The 18,781-nt window shown below is 38.5% G+C and overlaps 1 pseudogene; it reads left to right on the top strand.

Moving 5' to 3' along the window:
- The window catches only part of LOC124984442 (peptidyl-prolyl cis-trans isomerase-like 1), a 59,838-nt pseudogene that overhangs the window by 754 nt on the left and 40,303 nt on the right, over positions 1 to 18,781 (top strand).

Below are 18,781 nucleotides of genomic sequence, written 5' to 3'. Positions count from 1 at the left end.
AACAAAAAGTAAAAAGAAGGGATGTAGCTTAGTGTCCTAAATCCTGTCGTTGAATGTACTGATAAGAGCTCCATGTTCATACAGAGGAAAGACAAAAGCAGTACTGGGCAGTAAGGAGAGGGATAAGAAGTATGCAAAGTCAAGCAATCTTGATCAAACTGTAGTCTAGTTAACCATTACCCTAGGTCAGTTCTGGGGTTTTGCTGCCTAGGAAATTGTAACTGCTGGAAGGGACAGTTGGGTTCCCATCATGAGATGATCTGCCTGAAAAGCTCAAGTCAGTGTTCCTGGAACCTGAGATAAACTGGAGAAATAACCCAGAATAAGGCAAGGGTAAAAATAGCATCAGTCCTGGATCCTCCTCTAAATCTCCCATTTTAAAGAGTTCCTGTTACAACAGGACGGCCAAAAACAGGAAATAAGCAAAAATTGACAAATGGGATTAGAGTCGATAAAAAGCTATGCAGCAAAGAATGCAATCAGTGAAAAAACAACCTACAGAATGGGAGGAAATATTTGCCAACTACCTAAGACACTGAGTTAATATTCAGAATATATGAAGACCTCAAAAAATGCAAGTAATCCGAGAAAAGTTCTTCCTTCTCTTTGTCCCCTTCGCCTGGGATCGAAAGGGTTGAACATTGGGGACCGGAAGTGTGCGCAGCAGCAGCGGGTCCCCTGCAAATCACCGGAAGTAGCACTTGCTATAAGAGGATTCCGACGGCTTCGTTAAGGCTGCCATTCCCCAGACTCCAGGCAGCCGCCCAACATTTACTTGGAGACCAGCATGGGAATCACTGTGCTGGAGCTATACTGGAAGCATGCTCCCAAGACCTGATAGAACTTTGCTGAACTGTCTCGTCGAGGTTACTACAATGGCACCAAATTCCATAGAATCATCAAAGATTTCATGATCCAGGGTGGTGACCCAACAGGGACAGGTCAAGGTGGTGCATCTATCTATGGCAAACAGTTTGAAGATGAACTTATCCAGACCTGAAGTTCACTGGGGCCGGAATTCTTGCAATGGCCAATACAGGGCCAGACACCAATGGCAGCCAGTTCTTTGTGACCCTTGCTCCCACCCAGTGGCTCGATGGCAAACACACCATTTTTGGCCGAGTGTGCCAGGGCGTAGGAATGGTGAATCGAGTGGGAATGGTGGAAACAAACTTCCAGGACCGCCCTGTGGACGATGTGAGGATCATTAAGGTATACCCTTCCGGGTAGACTTGCTGCCCTCGTGGGCATACCCAAGTCTTCTGCAGGGGCCTCAGCAAACCAGCTTCCAGATGACTAAGAGTGACATGTAACTCAACTTCATTTTGGCCTTGAATCTGTTGGCTCTAAGGAAGCTTGGGGTCTTGGGTGAGTTAGAGATGGAATATACTTTAACAGGATGCTTCTTTTTTCTTTGCCTAATGCCTAGGCTGACAGGGCATTCGCAGAAATGCCTGTATATGTTTATTTACAGGTTACTGCCCACTGTGGACGACCCATATTTCTCCTTGATGTGCATGTCTGCTCTGATACACTTGGAACAAAGTGAAGCAAACTGTGTCATCTTACAGAGCCTAAAAAACTTGTTCCTGGAGAGATTCTGGCCTACACTGCAGTCTCTGGTAGCTGACAGCCACAGAATTCAAAACCAAGTAGTGTCTATCAGCCTCATTAACTCTGCACACCCCATCTTAGACTCCTAAGTCTCCCTGTTCTTCCAGGGAACATGTATGTCTCTATATTTTCCCTCTCAAAACCAGAGCATCAACACTGTTTCTGATGCTTAAACATCCCACGCAAAGCCATATTGAATTTTTGCCAAATGAAAAATGCATCCAACAATCAAGTTTCTAAAAGGGTGCCAAGTGAGGGATGATAATGTTTAATAATTGAGAAAGGATTTTTTTAGAAGGAAGCAGAGGCATTGACCATTTTTTCCCCAGAAGTCTGTAGTGAGCACAAGGATAGACTGCATTCTCCTTCAGAGCTGTGCTCTCAAGGAAAAGTACCATCTAAGTTTTTTAACTTAAGATGTTAGAGAAATCAGATGAGAGATTTTTGTACATTAAAAAAAATTCTTTCTGGGTTTTAGGGGAGGAATAGGGATGAGAGGAAGTTAATACCTATGTAATACACAGCAACTTCCCAAATAAAATGCTGTTGATGGTTAAAAAGAAAAAAAATGCAAGTAATCCCATTTTAAAAATGAGCAAATGATCTGAATAGGCACTTCTTAAAAGGTGAAATACAAATGGCCAACATTTTGGAAAAATGCTAAATATCATTGCTATCAGGGAAGTGCAAATTGACTAGTGAGATCCAATCTTGCCCCATTTACAATGGCTATTATAAAATCTAAATGTTAGGATGTAGAGAAAAAGAACTCTTAAACATTCTTGGTGAAATGTAAAAGTCATTATGGAAAATAGTATGGAAGTTTTTCAAAAAACTTAACAATTGATCTGCCATATGATCCAGATTTCCCACTTCTGGGAATATACCAAAGGAAATGACATGGGTAAACCAGAGATACCCGCACACCGACGTTTATTTTGTCTTTATTCACAATAGCTATAAGGGAGTTAGTCTACCTGCCCATAAGCAAATAAATGGATAAATAAAATGTGGTATGTATAAATAGTGGAGTATTGGTCATGAAAAAGAATGATATCTTGTCATTTGCAGCAAAATAAATAGAATTGGAGGTCATGCTTAGTAAAATAAACCATGTACTCTCATACGTGGCAGCTAAAAAAAAAAAATGGACTTGAGCCTAATGTGCAGTACCCAAGGCCTGAAATCCCAGTGCAAGGCCAGCCTCAGCAATTTATTAAGCCCCTCAGCAAATTAACAGAACCCTGACTCAAAACCAATAAACAAAAAGAACTAGGGATATAGCTCAGTGGTAAAAAAACCCCTGGATTTAATCACTAGTACACCACTTCCAAAAGTGCACCCAAATAGAATAGTGATTAATAGTGATCACGAAAGGTGTGGGAATGTAGAGAGGGTAATTAAAGGGATGTTGGATTTGATCAGTAAGCAGTTTTTGTATGTGTGGAAACATTACATTGAACCCCATTAGTATGTATAATTAACATGTTAATCAAAAATAATTTTTAAGAAATGTTTTACCCCTATCTAAAAGAAAAATCTGTACCAGGTGTCTAAAATGCTAGAACATCACTGATTCAGGGAAAGAAGATAAAATACACAAGATGGAAAAGAGATACAGGAGTTGGCATGATAAAAGCTCAGGAATTTAAGATGAGATATGGAAATTAGATAGTGGGGCCAGAAGGAAAAACTGCCAATCTCTGAAACAAGATTAATTAGTTATATTTGTCATATTCTGCTTTTATTTTCTTGGTGTGTATTTGGCAGTAGGCTAAGATTTGTAATTTGTTATCTGTTCTTACCACACATTTGAAAGAAGTTGCCAAGTAGTGACTATTTATTTATTTATTGATACTAGGGATTGAACCCCAGGACACTTTACCATTGAACTTACATCCTCAGTCCTTTTTATTCTTTATTATGAGACAGGCTCTCACTAAGTTACTGAGGTTGCCCTTAAACTTGTGATCTTCCTACCTGAATCTCTAGTCACTGTGATTAGGGACATGAGCTACCAAACAGGAATTTTTAATTCTTCAAATGCTCCATAGCTTAAGCTGTGCCTTGTTCTGATCCCCCTTAGACACAGAGCAAAGTATTCTCCATTGCCTTCTATACCTTATTTACCTATCAGCAAACTGCAATTTTATGTGAGAAAACTGAAACTCAGTCTTGGTTTTGTTTGAAATATGGTCTTGCTATGTTTCCAAGGCTGATTTTGAACTTGTGGATTTGAATGATCCTCTTGTCTCAGTCTCTCCAGTAGCTGGTTCTTTTCTTTTTTTAAATCTCAACTTTTAAAATTCTCAATAGCACAAGGAAATAAAAAGGTAAAGAAACTCCCACATCAAAGTAAAATTCTCAGCATGGATAATTTTTACTACTCAAAAACCAAACAAGATCCCAGTGTGGTGGCATGTACCTGTAATGCCTGTAATCCCAGAAGAGGCTTGGGAGGCTGAGGCAATAGGATCTTAAGTTCAAGGCAGCCTCAAATTTAGCAAGAACTTCAACTTAGCAAGATCCTGTCTCAAAATAAAAAATAAAGGGTCTGGGGAGGTAGCTCAGTGGTAGAGCACCCCACCCATCGTCCCCCACCCCACTCCTCCTTAAATCCCCAGTGGACAGTGGGGTACTTTTAAATGAAACTGCATCTTTTTATACTATATGAACTTGAAACTGAGGTTTAAATTATTGGTATTTTAACAAAGCAACCTGGCCAAATTTATTCTTCACTCAGTGTAAATATGGACAGGGTATGGTGTCCTTTAACTAGCTGGAGCTTCTCTGCAATTGAAAAGGTGACTGAGGAGGTGCTGTTTACATTTCTAAGTAGAAACATCAGGCTTGATGTATGCTGTTTCTTTGACTAACTAGTGATTGAGGCTCTAAATTATGAAAAAGTAACCAGAATTTAAAAGCAATGAAAGACTATTCTTTCCAATAATTCCATTTACCTCTCAGTTCTTGAAATGACAACCAAGATTGGGGTTTTCCTTGTACAGCAACTCTTTTCCCCAAGACACTGCAGTTAGTAGTAAGCATATTAACTACAGTCCACACCCAGATATTTGGCATGCCTTGCAGTTTCCAACTCATTGATTTGCTAGTTTATTCACTCAACAAACATCTGTCATGAACCAGGCACTCTGACAAGGTGCTTTATCTATTCTCCCATATTGTGATCATAACTAATTGTATTATATACATGTAGTATCTTTCTCCTCACAGCCCATAATCCCTTTATGCTTATCTCAAACATGTTGTAACTTGTGACTAGAGAATATACCTAGTTCATCTCTGCATACCAGGGCCGAGCTTGAGCTTTTAAAACACAGTATTGCTGGGCACAGTGGCATACAAATGTAATCTGAGTGGCTCTGGAGACTGAGGCAGGAGGATTTTAAGTTCAAGGCCAGCCTGGGCAATGTAGGGAGACCCTGAGCTAAGATATAGCTCAGTGGTAACATGGCCCAGGTTTCAGTTCCCAGTGGACATCCTCCACCCCAAAAAAGTGTTAGTGTCAAAGATAAGCCTAATTGTCCATCAGTAAGTATGTGGATAAGTAAATGATAGAATATTTATACACTCCAATGGCATGCAGTAATTTTTTTAAGGAATCTATGAACTAGAGCCACATGTGTTAACAGATACTTAAAACAGCATAATATTTAAGTAAAAAGTCTAAACATTTAATGATATGCAGAATTAGAGTGTAAGAAAACCCATGTATGTGTGTGTGTGTGTGTGTGTATTATTATTTATTTTTGGTACTGAGAATTGAAACCAGGGGCACTCTTCCACTGAGATACATCCCCCCTTCTTGTTTTTTATTTTTTGACAGGGTCTCCCTAAATTGCCCAGTCTGCCCTCGATCTTGTGAGTCTCGAAGTCAGCCTCCTGGGTAGCTGGAATTATAGGCATGCACCACTACACTGGGCGCATGCTCTTTATTCTGACTGAGCCATGTGCTCCTTTACCACTGCAGGGTTTATCTAAGGGTCCCAGGCTACCTACATGGTGGTGATCTACTTTAGAGTTATATACAACCTGACAGTTCCTCAGGCATGGTCTCACTACACAGCAAGTTGATGGCAAAGCCTGATTAGAGAAGAAATTCTAGTTCAAAATGCTACCCCATCCACCTGATTCTTAACACATTGGTAAGGAAATAGACAAAAAAAAATAAAAACTGTGGGACTGCAGCTTTGTGGTAGAGCACCCCTTGGGTTCAATTTCCAATCCAAAAAGGGATGAATTAGCATGCTGTATGTTTTTCAGAATAACACCAGGGGTCACTGTAAGCTAGACTCCTTCAAACATTTTTAAATGTTGACTTAATGTTAGTCACAAGATTTATTTAAATATTTAGTGGTAAGATTATTTTTAAAAACCATACTTTTCTAATATCATATACTGCCTTTAATCATGTTTAAATTGTCCAATTTTAATTCAACTAAAAAGAAATACAGTTCTTCATTTAGCATTTTAAGCACTGCCTCAATTAGATGAAGTTGTATACTTTCAGGTATCTTTGGAAATTCCTGTTTCCAGCAAAAATTAGACCATTTTTCATATTTCAGTAGATAATACTAGACTTGAAATCTTGAAATCCTGGAAGTTGAATTCTTGAATTTGCTGCATGTGTAATATGATCTTTCTGCCTAATTTTTAGCTGTTAGGAAAAGACTAGATTAGGATTTCTAAGATCCTATTCAGCTTATAGGTTTGTGATCACACAATTAAACAAACTTGAACCATTTCATTTTTAAACATTCTAATCCTACACAGGAGTCTTTTCCTCAACTTCTAGAGGGCCATTTTTTGTTTAGAGGTGGGCCTTGGAATAAGCCTGGACTAGATCTAGGATTATTAGAGATATAAATCCACTTCCTTAGTGGAGTCTTGGGTTTCAAGATCACAGAGGATGAACCTAAGCTCTTCCCTTGAAAAAAGCCAAATCTGACAGCCTTGTCTAATGCATCCCTTAAGACATACTTTGCACTGGTTCCTTAATCTTGACTTATTTCTATACTACGTAACTCCTTTTTCACCCACAGTGAGATCCTGCTTTCCTCTCCCAACACTCCCTCAGACACACCCAAAGACAAACAACTGAACTCAATGAACCGTTTCTCTTCTTTCATCCTTGCAACCTTAAGTATTTGCCGAAGCCAATCCTACTCCCCAGGATGCTCACCTTCTATACCTCACTAAATTACTTTCATTTCTTTTCATGTTAAAGAGTTGCCTCCTCAGGAAGCAGTGGTTCATCCCTCAACATCCTATTCCCAAGGCATTTCCATGTCCTGTAAAGACTCATAGTACTATAGTACCACATATGTCAGTGGGGCTTATCTTCTTGCTCATTCCCTTGAATGTAGCAGTAATATGCAAGATTATCTCTATCCATCCAGGAATTTTTTTTTTTTTGGTACCATGGAGCAAACCCAGGGGTGCTCAACCACTGATTGACATCCCCATCCCTTTTAAATATTTTATTTAGAGACAGGTATTGCTAAGTTACTTAGTAAGGCCTCCCAAAGTTGCTGAGGCTGGCTTTGAACTCCTGATTCTCTTGCCGCAACCTCCTGAGCCCACCTGTTCTTGGCAGCAAATCACATACCCCAGCGTAGTCCTCCATTCAGCACACTAGCTGGAACTTTCAGTGGATCAGGAACTGAACATTCTGACTTGATTTCATAGGATTCCTCTATAACCTTGTAGATGGGTCACTGAATATATCCATGTCAGCACTTCCTATATTTTTTCACCACATCTGTTGACCTCAATGCAACTTATTTAAGCTATATGCTTCTTTGGTGTTATTTCCATAAATCCAACAGTTCCCAATTTTACAGATGTATAATAACTTTATTAAGTAAACAAAAAGTCTGCCTTGCAATACACTGGACTTTGTGTTCATCATAGAGAATCACTGTCATTCTTACAATAAAGATTTCTTCTTAGTCTTAAAAAAGGTAGTGGGGGCCCAGCACAATGATTCATGCCTGTAATCCCAACAGCTCAGGAGGCTGAGGAAGGAGGATCACAAGTTTACAGTCTTTACAATTTAGCAAGTCCGTGCCTCAAAATGAAAAAATAATTAAAAAGAAAAAAGGACTGGAAATGTAATTCAGTGGTGAAAAGCCCTCTAATTGGGAATTTATAATATGAAAGGTATAAAGAAACTACTGTTTAACTGTTTAATGTTAAGTATTTATGCTGAGATAAAATCAGTTTCTCTTGGAGGAAATTTTCCTGAAGTCTTGTAGTCTATCAGCAAATTAGCTTGGAGACCACATTTATAATCAAGTCAGTATAGGAGGTTATATATACATGCTCACAAATAGAAAAAATAAATAAAATAAAAACAAGTGTCTTTTTCTGAATCTATGTTAATCTTCAAGCTTCACTGACTCTCATTGTGACTTTGATAGGGAAAGCCATTTGTAGACCTTTTGCTCACTTTTCAATTTATATAGAGTAATTGTGATAGAATATTGTTAAAAATTTTAAAATCGGGTGTAGTGACACACTGCTGTTAAGTCCGGCAACAAGAGAATCTGAGGCAGAAGAATCAAGGCCAGTTTGAGCAAAATGAAAAAAAAGGTAGAATGCATGCTTATGTGAGGGATTAATTCCCAGCACAGCAAAATAAATAAACAAAATAAAAAGAGGGAAAGAGAGGATATTATTATGCAAAAATTACATGAGGACATTGTTTTGGACTAAGTTTCTGCATTGGGCCCCAACAGACCCAACTAAAAACCAAAATAGAGTCACTCACACTAAAGTTCCATGTCAAAGAGAGACTAAATGAGTATCGGACCCTTTAAGAAATCAGGAGAGAGAAATAATAGTCACATTTCCCAATCAAGAGTTTCAATTGGCATGATAATTTCCTCTCCTTTAATCCTTCAACAAAGTAACCTAATGTTATGCAACCAATTATTTTTCAATTCTGTTATCCTGTTCCCACCTTTCAAGGAAAGTAAATTAGAAAGAGCCAATCCACTTTTTCTTATTTGTTTCTGCTTTCTTCAGCCCTTCTGTAGATAAATTGAACCTCCTTTGCTCAGCTCATCAGAACATTTAGTCTATTTTATGGAATGAGGTATCACCTGATCCCAGAATCGTCCAAAAAAAGTCAATTAAGGTTTTAGGATTTTGGGGTTTTTTTGTTTTTTTGTTTTTTTTTCGGTCATGCTGAGCATTGAACTCAGGGTCACTCTACCACTCATTATACCCCTAACCCTTTTTATTTTATTTTGAGGTAGATTCTCACTAACTTGCTCAACTGGACTTCAGTTTGAAATTTTCTTGCCTTAATCTCATGAATAGCTGGGATTATGGGTGTGCATCACCACATTCCACTTCAATTGAGAGCTTTAAATTTCTGTAATTGTGTCTTTTGATGGGATAAAAAAAAATTCAAGCTGAGCATGGTGGCATACACCTATAATCCTGCTCCCCAGGAGGTAGAAGGAGAATCACAAATTGGAAGCCTGCTGGAGCTATTTAGCAAGACCCAGGAAGACAGGCAAAAGAGGGGTAAAGGGGAAAGGGGAGGAGGTGGGAGAGGTAGAAGAGGAGAAATTAAAAAGGACTGGCAACATAGCACTTGACCTACAATGACAGACATTAGGTTCAATCTCCAGTATCATACACACAAATTCATTGCCAACCTAGATTGATATACACTTAAAAGAGATAAGTGGCAGGCAAGGTGTGGCACATTTCTAATCCCAGCTAGTTAGGAGATTGAAACAAGAGGATGACAAATTGGAAGGCAATCTGGTTAATTTGTGAAACCTGTCTCAAAATTGAAAAAGGCCCATGGATGGGGAACAGATCTAGAAGCACTCAGAATGGTCCAGCTTTTGACAATACAGCATCTAACAAAACTAGGCTATCCTGAACCCCTGGTAATAGAATCATCTACCTTTATGCAAAAAAGTTTGGGAAGCACCAAAATCTACATGTGGTGTGTACCCAGGAAGAATTTGAGGGGTTCTGTGCTGTGAGACCTTAAGTCATTATGAGATTGTCTAAAATGAAAAACATGTCAGCAGGACCTGTGGTGGTTCCATGTGTACTTAACATGTCCATGATAGGATCAAGTGTGCTTTCCTTATTGAGGAACAGAAAATCATTGTGCAAGTGTGGAAGGTACAGTCAGAAAGCTAAATAAAAAAAAAGAAAGAAAGAAAAAGAAAAAAAAAAGGATTAGGGATTTACTTCAGTGGTAGAAGGCTTGCCTAGCATGTGTAAAGCTCAGCTCAATTTATTTACTGGTACTGGGGATTGAACCTAGGGGTGCTTAACTACTGAATCACATCCCCAGCCCTTTGTATTTTAAATTTGGAGACAGGTCTTATTAAACTGCTGAGGCTGGCCTCAAACTTGCAATCCTTCTGCCTCAGCCTCCCCAGTTCCTGGGATTACGAGTGTTCACTACCATGGGTGGCTCCTTATCATTGAATTGAAACATGCTAAATCTTAGCTAAATAACTGGGAGATTATGCAAAGAAAAATAGATAAACACTACCTACTACTGGCCAGTCTCTACAATAGCTTATCAAAAATTCTCATCATAAACCAGGCACAGTGACGTATGCCTGTTACCCTAGCCACACAGGTTCAACCTCCAATATCAAAAAAAAAAAAAAAATTCTCATGACACTATGATAATCCTTATTTGTCAAAAGGAACTCAAATAGGAAAGTGTGCCTAAGATTACCAGCTAGAACATGGCAGAAATAGAATTTCCAGCTAAAGTTTGACTCTGATCCATTTTTCCACACAGTTACCTGCATTTGGTTTTGTCATTATTTTTTATTTTAATCATTCTTGTAGGTATGCACTGATACTTGATTTTAACTTAATTTGCTTTTCCCTAATGACTATGTAATTGAACATTTTCTTAGGTGGCATATTTTCTGTCATCTGTATATGCTGTCATGTTCTTTGCTTTTTTCTAATTGGATTTTGTTTGTTTAATGTTGGTTGAGTTGAGAATTTTTTCTTTTATTTATCTATTTATTTATTGCAATATAGAGTAAAGAACCCAGGGGTGCTTTATCAGTGAGCTACATTCCTACATCCCTAGTCCTTCTATTTTTTATCTTGTGAAATTGTTGAGGCTGGCCTTGAATTTTCAGTCTTCCCACTTCAGCCTCCCAGGTTGCTGGGATTATATGTGGTGTGCACCACCACACCCAGTTTGAGAGTTCTGTATATACTCCAGATAGTAGTCTTTTTGTTGAATATATGACCCACAAATATTTTCTGAATACTTTTTTTTGACCTTTTTTTTTTTTTTTAACAGTACTAGGGGTTGAACCCAGGAGCACTCTGCCAATAACTACATCATCAGTCCTTTATTTTTAAATTTTTATTATTTATTTATTTGTGTAGTACTGGGAATTAAACCCAGGGGTACTCTATTGAGCTACATCCACATCTCTTTTTATCTTTTATTTAGAGACAGGTCTTGCTAAGTTGCCCAGGCTGGTCTCAAACTTGCCATCCTCTTGCCCGATATTCCCAAGCAAGTACAATTAGAGGAGTGCACTACTGTGACTGCTTTTTACATTTTCAGTATATTTCACCAAATGTAGTATGCCTCTGTAGTGCCAGCTACTAGGGAGGCTAAAGCAGGAGAATCCTTGAGTTCAGGAGTTAGAGGGCAGGCAGACTGGGCAACATAGATCCCCATAAAAAAAAAAAATATATATATATATATATATATATATATACTTCATATGCTCATAAAGGTTAGAGAAAAACATGGGCATTATGATAAGAGAATTAGAAAATGTAAAAAAAATCCAAATCAAACCTCTAGAGATAAAAAATGCAATGTCTTAGATGAAAAATACATAAGATGACACAAATAGACAAGGCACTGCAGAGTACAGACTTGTGCAGTTGAAGACAAAGCAATGGAAACTCCAAAATGAAACTTAGGAAAGATTTGGAAATTTTATAGAGCAACCTAAAGTAGCCTAAATAACATATAAGTAGAGTCTCAGAAAGGAGGAAGTAAGGATTCAGACAAAAATATTTAATGAAATAATTACTATTTATGAAATATTAAAACTATAAACCATTTGACCAAAGAAACAACAAATTCCAAATAAAACAATCACAGCCTAGCATACCATACCTAGAAGTAGATGACAAATTAGTATTGTTTTGGGGCGCAACTTAAGAACACACCAGTCACCACTGAGAAGTCCAAATTTGAGTCTTTCTTAGCTGGCCGACTGACTATCTCTCACAATGCCCAAAATGGCTATTGGGAGAACAACCCTGAGCATAGGGTTACAGGAGCTTTTATACCATAAGTGGGTACATTAATCATAAGTGGCTGTTGCTATGATTCAAAACTACAAACTAACATGAGATCTAAAATCATAAGCAGAAGGGAAAATGGGTCAAAACAACCTTAGTTGGGTACAAGTTAAAGAATGGTTACTAACATCTAGACAATTGTTTTCTGACAGGGTACATTGTCCAAAAAAAATAGGAACCAAAGAACAATTTTACATTATGTAAAAATTGCCATTTTGTGTTGCCAGACACGCTATGCTAAGCAACTGTTGATGGGTACAGAGGAGAGGTGTTCCCAGGGGAGAAGCATTTCCTACGTGACATGGAGTTTCAGGGTAAAATGGAGTCTGTTTGGTCATTGCCCATATAGCCTGGCCCATAACAGTATATTAAAAGATGTTCATGATCATTTAGCAGGGGAATGTAAATTCAAATAACATAGAAACCATTTCATAGTCACTAAGTACTAAACACTTCTAATACCAATGTTGGCAAAGATACAAAGCAACTATAATTCTCATATGTGCCTGGTATGAAATTCAATATTGTACAGCCACTTTGGAAAAACTGTAACAGTCTTTAAAGAAGTTAAATTCTTATCATGCACTTCAGCAGTTCTACTCTTCTATTTTGTCACTAGAGAAATAAATTCATATCCACACAGACAAGTATGGAAGGTCTCTAAAGCAACTTTACTCACAACTGAACTCCAGCAACAACCCAATGCCCATTAATAACACAGGTGAGTAAATACATGCCGGCATAGCCATGGATTTGGCATTATCAAAGTACCAGACTGGGGCTGGGGAGATAGCTCAGACAGTAGAGTGCTTACCTTGTAAGCACAAGGCGCTGGGTTCGATCCCCAGCACCCCCCCCCCCAAAAAAAAAGTACCAGACTATAGATTCAGACAAAATCGCATGCATTCAAGGTAGTATGGCAATAGACCCGAACTACAGATTCAGGTAAAGTGCAGAAAAATCCCAAAAAGCATTTTGTTGAGTGAGAGAAATCACATATAAGTGTTTTCCTCACCCTACTCCCACCCCTGCATAAAAAATTACATACTGAGCATGGTGTGGTGGCATATGTCTGTAATCCCAGCAGCTCAAGAGGCTGAGACAGGAGGATTGCAAGTTCAAAGTCAGCCTCAACAATTTAGTGAGACCCTAGGTAACTTAGCAAGACTCTGTCTCAAAAAAATAAAAAGGGCTGGGGATGTGTATCATTGTTTGAGCAGCCCTGGGTTCAGTCCAGGGTACCACAATAAATAAGTAAATAAATATATAAATATAAAGGGCCAGTGATGTGATTCATTGGTTAAACACCCCTAGGTTCAATCCCTAGTACCAAAAAAAAAAAAAAAAGAAAAGAAAAGAAAAAGAAAAAATATTTACATTCCACTTATATAGAATTCTAGAAAAACAAAGACCATAGTGATGGAAAGCAGGTAAGTGTGTTCTAGGGATTGGGGAAAGATACTAACTTCAAAGGAGCATAATGGAACTTTTTGGATTAATGGTAAATGTCTTTATTTATTTATTATTGGCACTTTACCACTAAGCTACTTCCTTGGGCCTTTTTTTTTTTTTTTTTTTTTTTTGGAGACAGGGTCTTGCTATGTTACTGAGGGCCTCACTAAATTGCTGAGGCTGGCCTCAAACATTCAGGCCTCCTGCCTCAGCCTCCTGAATCCCTGGGATTATAGATATGGGCCATACCCAGTTTAAAATTTTGTGTCTTATAAATTGTGGCTGACCCAGAGAGAATGAAAGAGGATATTCTGGAAACTACAAACCAAGCTGTAATACAGAGAAACCCAGCCGAGGAGCCTGAGATCTATAAGGACTACTCATTAGAGATGAACAGGAATGAGATAATGAGGAAGGGATTGTTGAGTTTGAGATTGTGAGTTGCTTTCAAGGGTGGAACAGCGTTTGTTAATTCCTACCCCAGATTAGCGAAGTTCCTTAATTTACCAAGAAATAAAGAAAAGAGATCCTATAACTGTTAGAACTCAAGTAGATGGTGACAGTAAGCTAATTTTTATTTATTTATTTATTTATTTATTTGGTACTGAGGATTGGACTCAGGGGAACTTGACCCCTGAGCCACATCCCCAGCCCTATTTTGTATTTTATTTAGAGGCAGTGTCTCACTGAGTTGTTGAAAGCCTCAGTTTTGCTGAGGCAGGCTTTGAACTTGTGATCTTCCTGCCTCAGTCTCCTGAGCTGCTGGGATTACAGGCGTGCACCACAGAGCCCAGCAACAATAAAGCTAATTTTTAGAAAGAAGAAAAGGCAAATACCGAAAGCTGAAATGCTACATTGTGAAGTAGTACATACTTGGACTCTAGGTTTTGGCACATTTTCTCCGACCACATGCCTATGAGTATTCACAATCATTTGAACCAAAATATTCAGATTAAAATTTGAAAATAATGTTTGAATAAACATACCACCTTACTTAAGACAGTAGGGAGTCAGTGATTTCAGGGTTTATTTAATATGTTATTTATAGAAGATTAGGATTTCTTTTGCAAACAGTGAATAACTAAGAATTCTAAGGATAACTGCTTTTGGCAAATTGGAAATGTAACACTAGGAATAACTCCCTTTCATACAATTCTCCTAAGTGCCGATTTTTGCAAACATCTTTCCTAATCAGATAATGATGGTTTCTACCCAGACACACTAAGACTAGGAAATCAAACTGCCCTGTACAATGAAAGCAACTTGAGAAAACTTCAAGTATTAAAACTATGAACTCCAATCACAGAAATTTTTTTTTTTTAGCTGTCAGAAATTTTCATTTCTTGACTGGGGATGTACGGAGCTCCATAATACAGTGTCTGCCTAGCATGGGTAAGACACAGGGTTCTATCCCCAGCACTGCAAAAAACAAAAAACAAAAGAAAAAACTGTTCCCCTTATATAAGAAATTTTAATTTTGCTCTACTTCCAGTGTTTCTACCTTTGTGTGTGTGTGTGTGTGTGTGTTACTAGGGATTGAACCCAGGGGCATTTACCTCTGAACTACATCCCCAGGACTTTTTATTTTCAGACAGGTTCCAAGTTGCCCAGGCAGTACTCAAAATTTTGATTGTCCTGCCTCAGGCTCCCCAGCAGATGGAATTACAGTGTGCAACTCTGCACCTGGTTTCTTCCAGGTTTGTTCCAGTTAACTTTAGTTTTAAAGCACTCTTAGTTCTACTATGCTTTGATCAAAGGCTTAGTGGAAGGCGAAGAAGGTTTAGCTTTCACATTTAACAAGTTTCTTTGAAGGTGGCCTTAATAAAAAGAAAGTTCAACCAGAATTAACTCACGACATCAACAGCTTATTATTGTTTCAAATTCCCCTCAAATTGGACCCTCACATTTATTCTGCATGTTAATTAGGTTGTTGTTTCAAAAGTAAAGATTTGATCTGGTGACCAAAAAAAGTTTTATTTGAAAATTATCTAATTCTTGCCAGCAGGGAGATGCATGCCTATAATGCCAGCTCTTCAGAAGGCTGAGGCAGGACTATCTCAAGTTTGAGGTCAATCTCAGCAATATAGCAATTTAGCAATTTAGACTTTGTCTCAAAATAAAAAACAAAAAGGGATGAGGATGTAGTTCAATGATAGAGCGCTTCTGGGTTCGATTCCCAAGAACCTTCCCCGACCCCTCGCAAAAAAAGGAAAAAAGAAAATCTTCAAGGCAAAATAATCTACAAGGCAAAATGTTTCAAAAGATATTTTAAAAATTCATTTGATCTCATAGTAAATCTAAATGCTCTAACAATAACCAAACCATTTTTACTATTTTATGCTGGCAAGAAATAAATTTAATACTTTCCATTTAGTATATGAAATATGTGGCAATTAGTGAAAATGTCTGGTTGCATTGTAAAAGTATAATTCTTACTCACCATTTTCCAGTTAAGATGTTAAGAGGCAGAGGAAAGCCACAGGCTGTATTAGTTCTAAATTCAAAGAACTTACTTTGAGTCCTCTTTTGGCTATTTACATATATACCCCACCTCTTGTCATCTCATTTAAATTGAAAAGACAAAAGATCCTTTCCAGGCTCTACTCCTTCAGGTGGGAATTATTCTGCCCCTGAGGAAATGGGATACAGATTTAACCCAGGAGTTTACATTACCAGGTGACACTTGTGTAAGGGTTTAGTTAAGCTGTATGCTGGGGTAAATCAAGATATATTAAATGATTTAGCAAATAGTTGTTGAGTCCCTCCTGTGCTCCAGGCAATATTAGACACTAGGTAATGTTAAAGAAAAAATCCAATCAGACTGTCACAGGAGAAGACATATCTCTGAAGAAGGTTCCAAGGAATGCCCAGAGGGAAGGGAGAACTTAACTTAGGACCAGGGGCGTTCTTGCATACATGATGAAAAGAATCATAGCATGTGCCTGTCAAAGGCATAGAGAGAGGTTTATTTAGGAAAGTAGATAGAATATTCAAGGGAAAATGGGGGTACTCTCAAGAGAGATGCCTTTGGGGTAAAGCAAAGGAATATACATTCAAGAGAGAAGGGAGGCTGTTTCCAGAGGGAGAGACAACAACCCCTCAGGTGAGGGGTGTTACTGCTAAAGGCTGGGTGGAGGTGAAGCTACTCAATTTTGCCCGTTTTTCCTTTGCTTGAGCATTGCCATCATGTTGCAAGAGCATGTGTTAAGGGCGAGGGCTCAGTAGTTGTAATTTTAATGGGTGCTTTCTGCATTTCATTGGTTCATGGGTGTTTCCTGAATTTCAATGATTTCTGGGCAATTCCTTTGAGACTCAGTTTCTCTCTTTATATTTCCAAATTCCTGTCTCCAGACCAGGTCTTTTCTTCTGAGAATTTGCAATCTGGTGGAGGAGAATATGATAAGCGAGGGGCCAACTGCAGTGATTACAAATCAGTGTAAACACAGTAAGTAGCCCTGGGTAGCTGTGTGATCATCTGTTCTTTGAGGTCAAAAAGGAAAAAAAAAAAAAAAGGATAGGGAGGTGCAAAGTGGTTACGGGGTTTGGGAATGTGTGGAGCAGGAGTCCTGTAAATAAACTGAAAGATAAGTCAGAATCTGACTTAGATAGAAGAAATGCCCTTTCTCCTTTCCCCTTTCCTCACCCTTTCCCAAGGGCCAGTGTTTACAAAAGCCCAAGGCCAGCAAGTAACAGATTGTTATCATTGGAATGGAGAATTTTGAACCTAGAGGGTATGATATTGTGACAATCCTGGTTCCTAATACTAATTTCTAATTTTAATAATTGATAAATAATTCTGTAAAAGAGGATTATTTACTATCTTAAGACGAATCGAGATTTTCACTGGGGAGCTGGGGTGTAACTCATTGGTAAAGCAGAGTACTTCTATACAGAAGTACCATTCTATGGAATGGGTTCCATTCTCAGCAACAACAAAGAGATTTTCACTGGTTTTATGTGTGAACTGATTTACCCCAAGGGGTGCTCTTACCACTGAATTACATCCTCAGACCTTATTATTTTATTTTATTTATTTTTTTGGAAGTGGGGGGTTTAACCCAGGGGTGCATCACCTCTGAGCTATATCCCAGTCCTTTTGAATTTATTATTTTGAGACAGTCTTGCTAAATTCTTTAGGGTCTCACTAAATTGCTGAGGTTGACCTCAAAGTTGCTGAGGCTGGGCTTGGACTTGATATACTCTTACCTTCTTTTTCCTTTTTCTCAAAACCATGTCCTCATTATTGGATTGGCACTGGGGGACAAGGACTGAGCTTTTGGTAATAGGATTACAGGTAAGTGCCATCACACCTGCCTTATTTTCTTTTTTGAAAACCAGCTGGGCATAGTAGCTTGTGCCTGTAAATCCCAGTGGCTCAGGAGGCTGAAGCAGGAGGATCCAAGTTCAAAGCCAGCCTCAGCAATTTAGTGAGGCCCTAAGCAATTTAGGAGACCCTATCTCAAAATAAAATATAAAAACCGGGCACAGTGGTACATGCCTGTAATCCCAGTGGTTTGGGAGCCTGAGGCAGGAGGACCACAAATTCAAAGCCAGCCTCAGCAACTTAGTAAGGTCCTAAGCAACTCAGGGAGACCCTGTTTGTACATAAAATATTTTTAAAAACAAGAGTTGGGGGTGTGGCTCAGTGGTTAAGGGCCTCTGGGTTCAATCTCTGGTACCAAAAAAAAAAAAAAAAAAAAAATCCACTGGAAATCATAGAAAATCTACTCTTCATGACTAGAGATCTCACTCAGTGGAGCTTGCCATAAAGAAATAAAGAAATGATCTGACTGACATTTTCATAAGATTCCCATCATTTCAGAGGGGTTCTGCCCTATACATATACTTATACCTCTATTGCACAGAGAGGTCAAGGAAGACCCAGATAGTCCTTATTTTAATTCCCCACTCAGTCTACATTCCAATGATGTTATATCCAATCACATTCCCACAGAGTTGTCTGTGCTTCAGTTAGTCATGTCTAAGCAGTCTCTCAGTCCCAGAAGGGTTTGGTGCAGTAGCACACACCTGTAATGCCAGCAACTTGAGAGCTGAGGAAGGAGGATCCCAAGTTCAAAACCAGGCTCAGTTACTTAGGGAATCTAAGCAAGTTGGTAAGACCCTATCTCAAAATAAAAAGAGCTGGGGATTTGGCTTGGTGGTTAAATGTTTCTGGGTTCAATCCCTGGTACCAAAAACAAATAAATAATGATAATAAAAATAAAACCCAAAAGGTCAGAGTTTGGAGAGCTTCCAGACATTTTGAACATGGGTAGCATGCCCAAAGTGGGCATGGTTACTCATACCCCCTTTTCACAGACCTATGCATCTCTTTATCTGTTTCCTTTGTAAT

Source organism: Sciurus carolinensis, chromosome 1 (genome assembly GCF_902686445.1).
Source record: "Sciurus carolinensis chromosome 1, mSciCar1.2, whole genome shotgun sequence".
NCBI lineage: Eukaryota > Metazoa > Chordata > Mammalia > Rodentia > Sciuridae > Sciurus > Sciurus carolinensis.
Note: the sequence above shows the minus strand (reverse complement) of the source record. Positions and strands in the feature narration are given on the sequence as shown.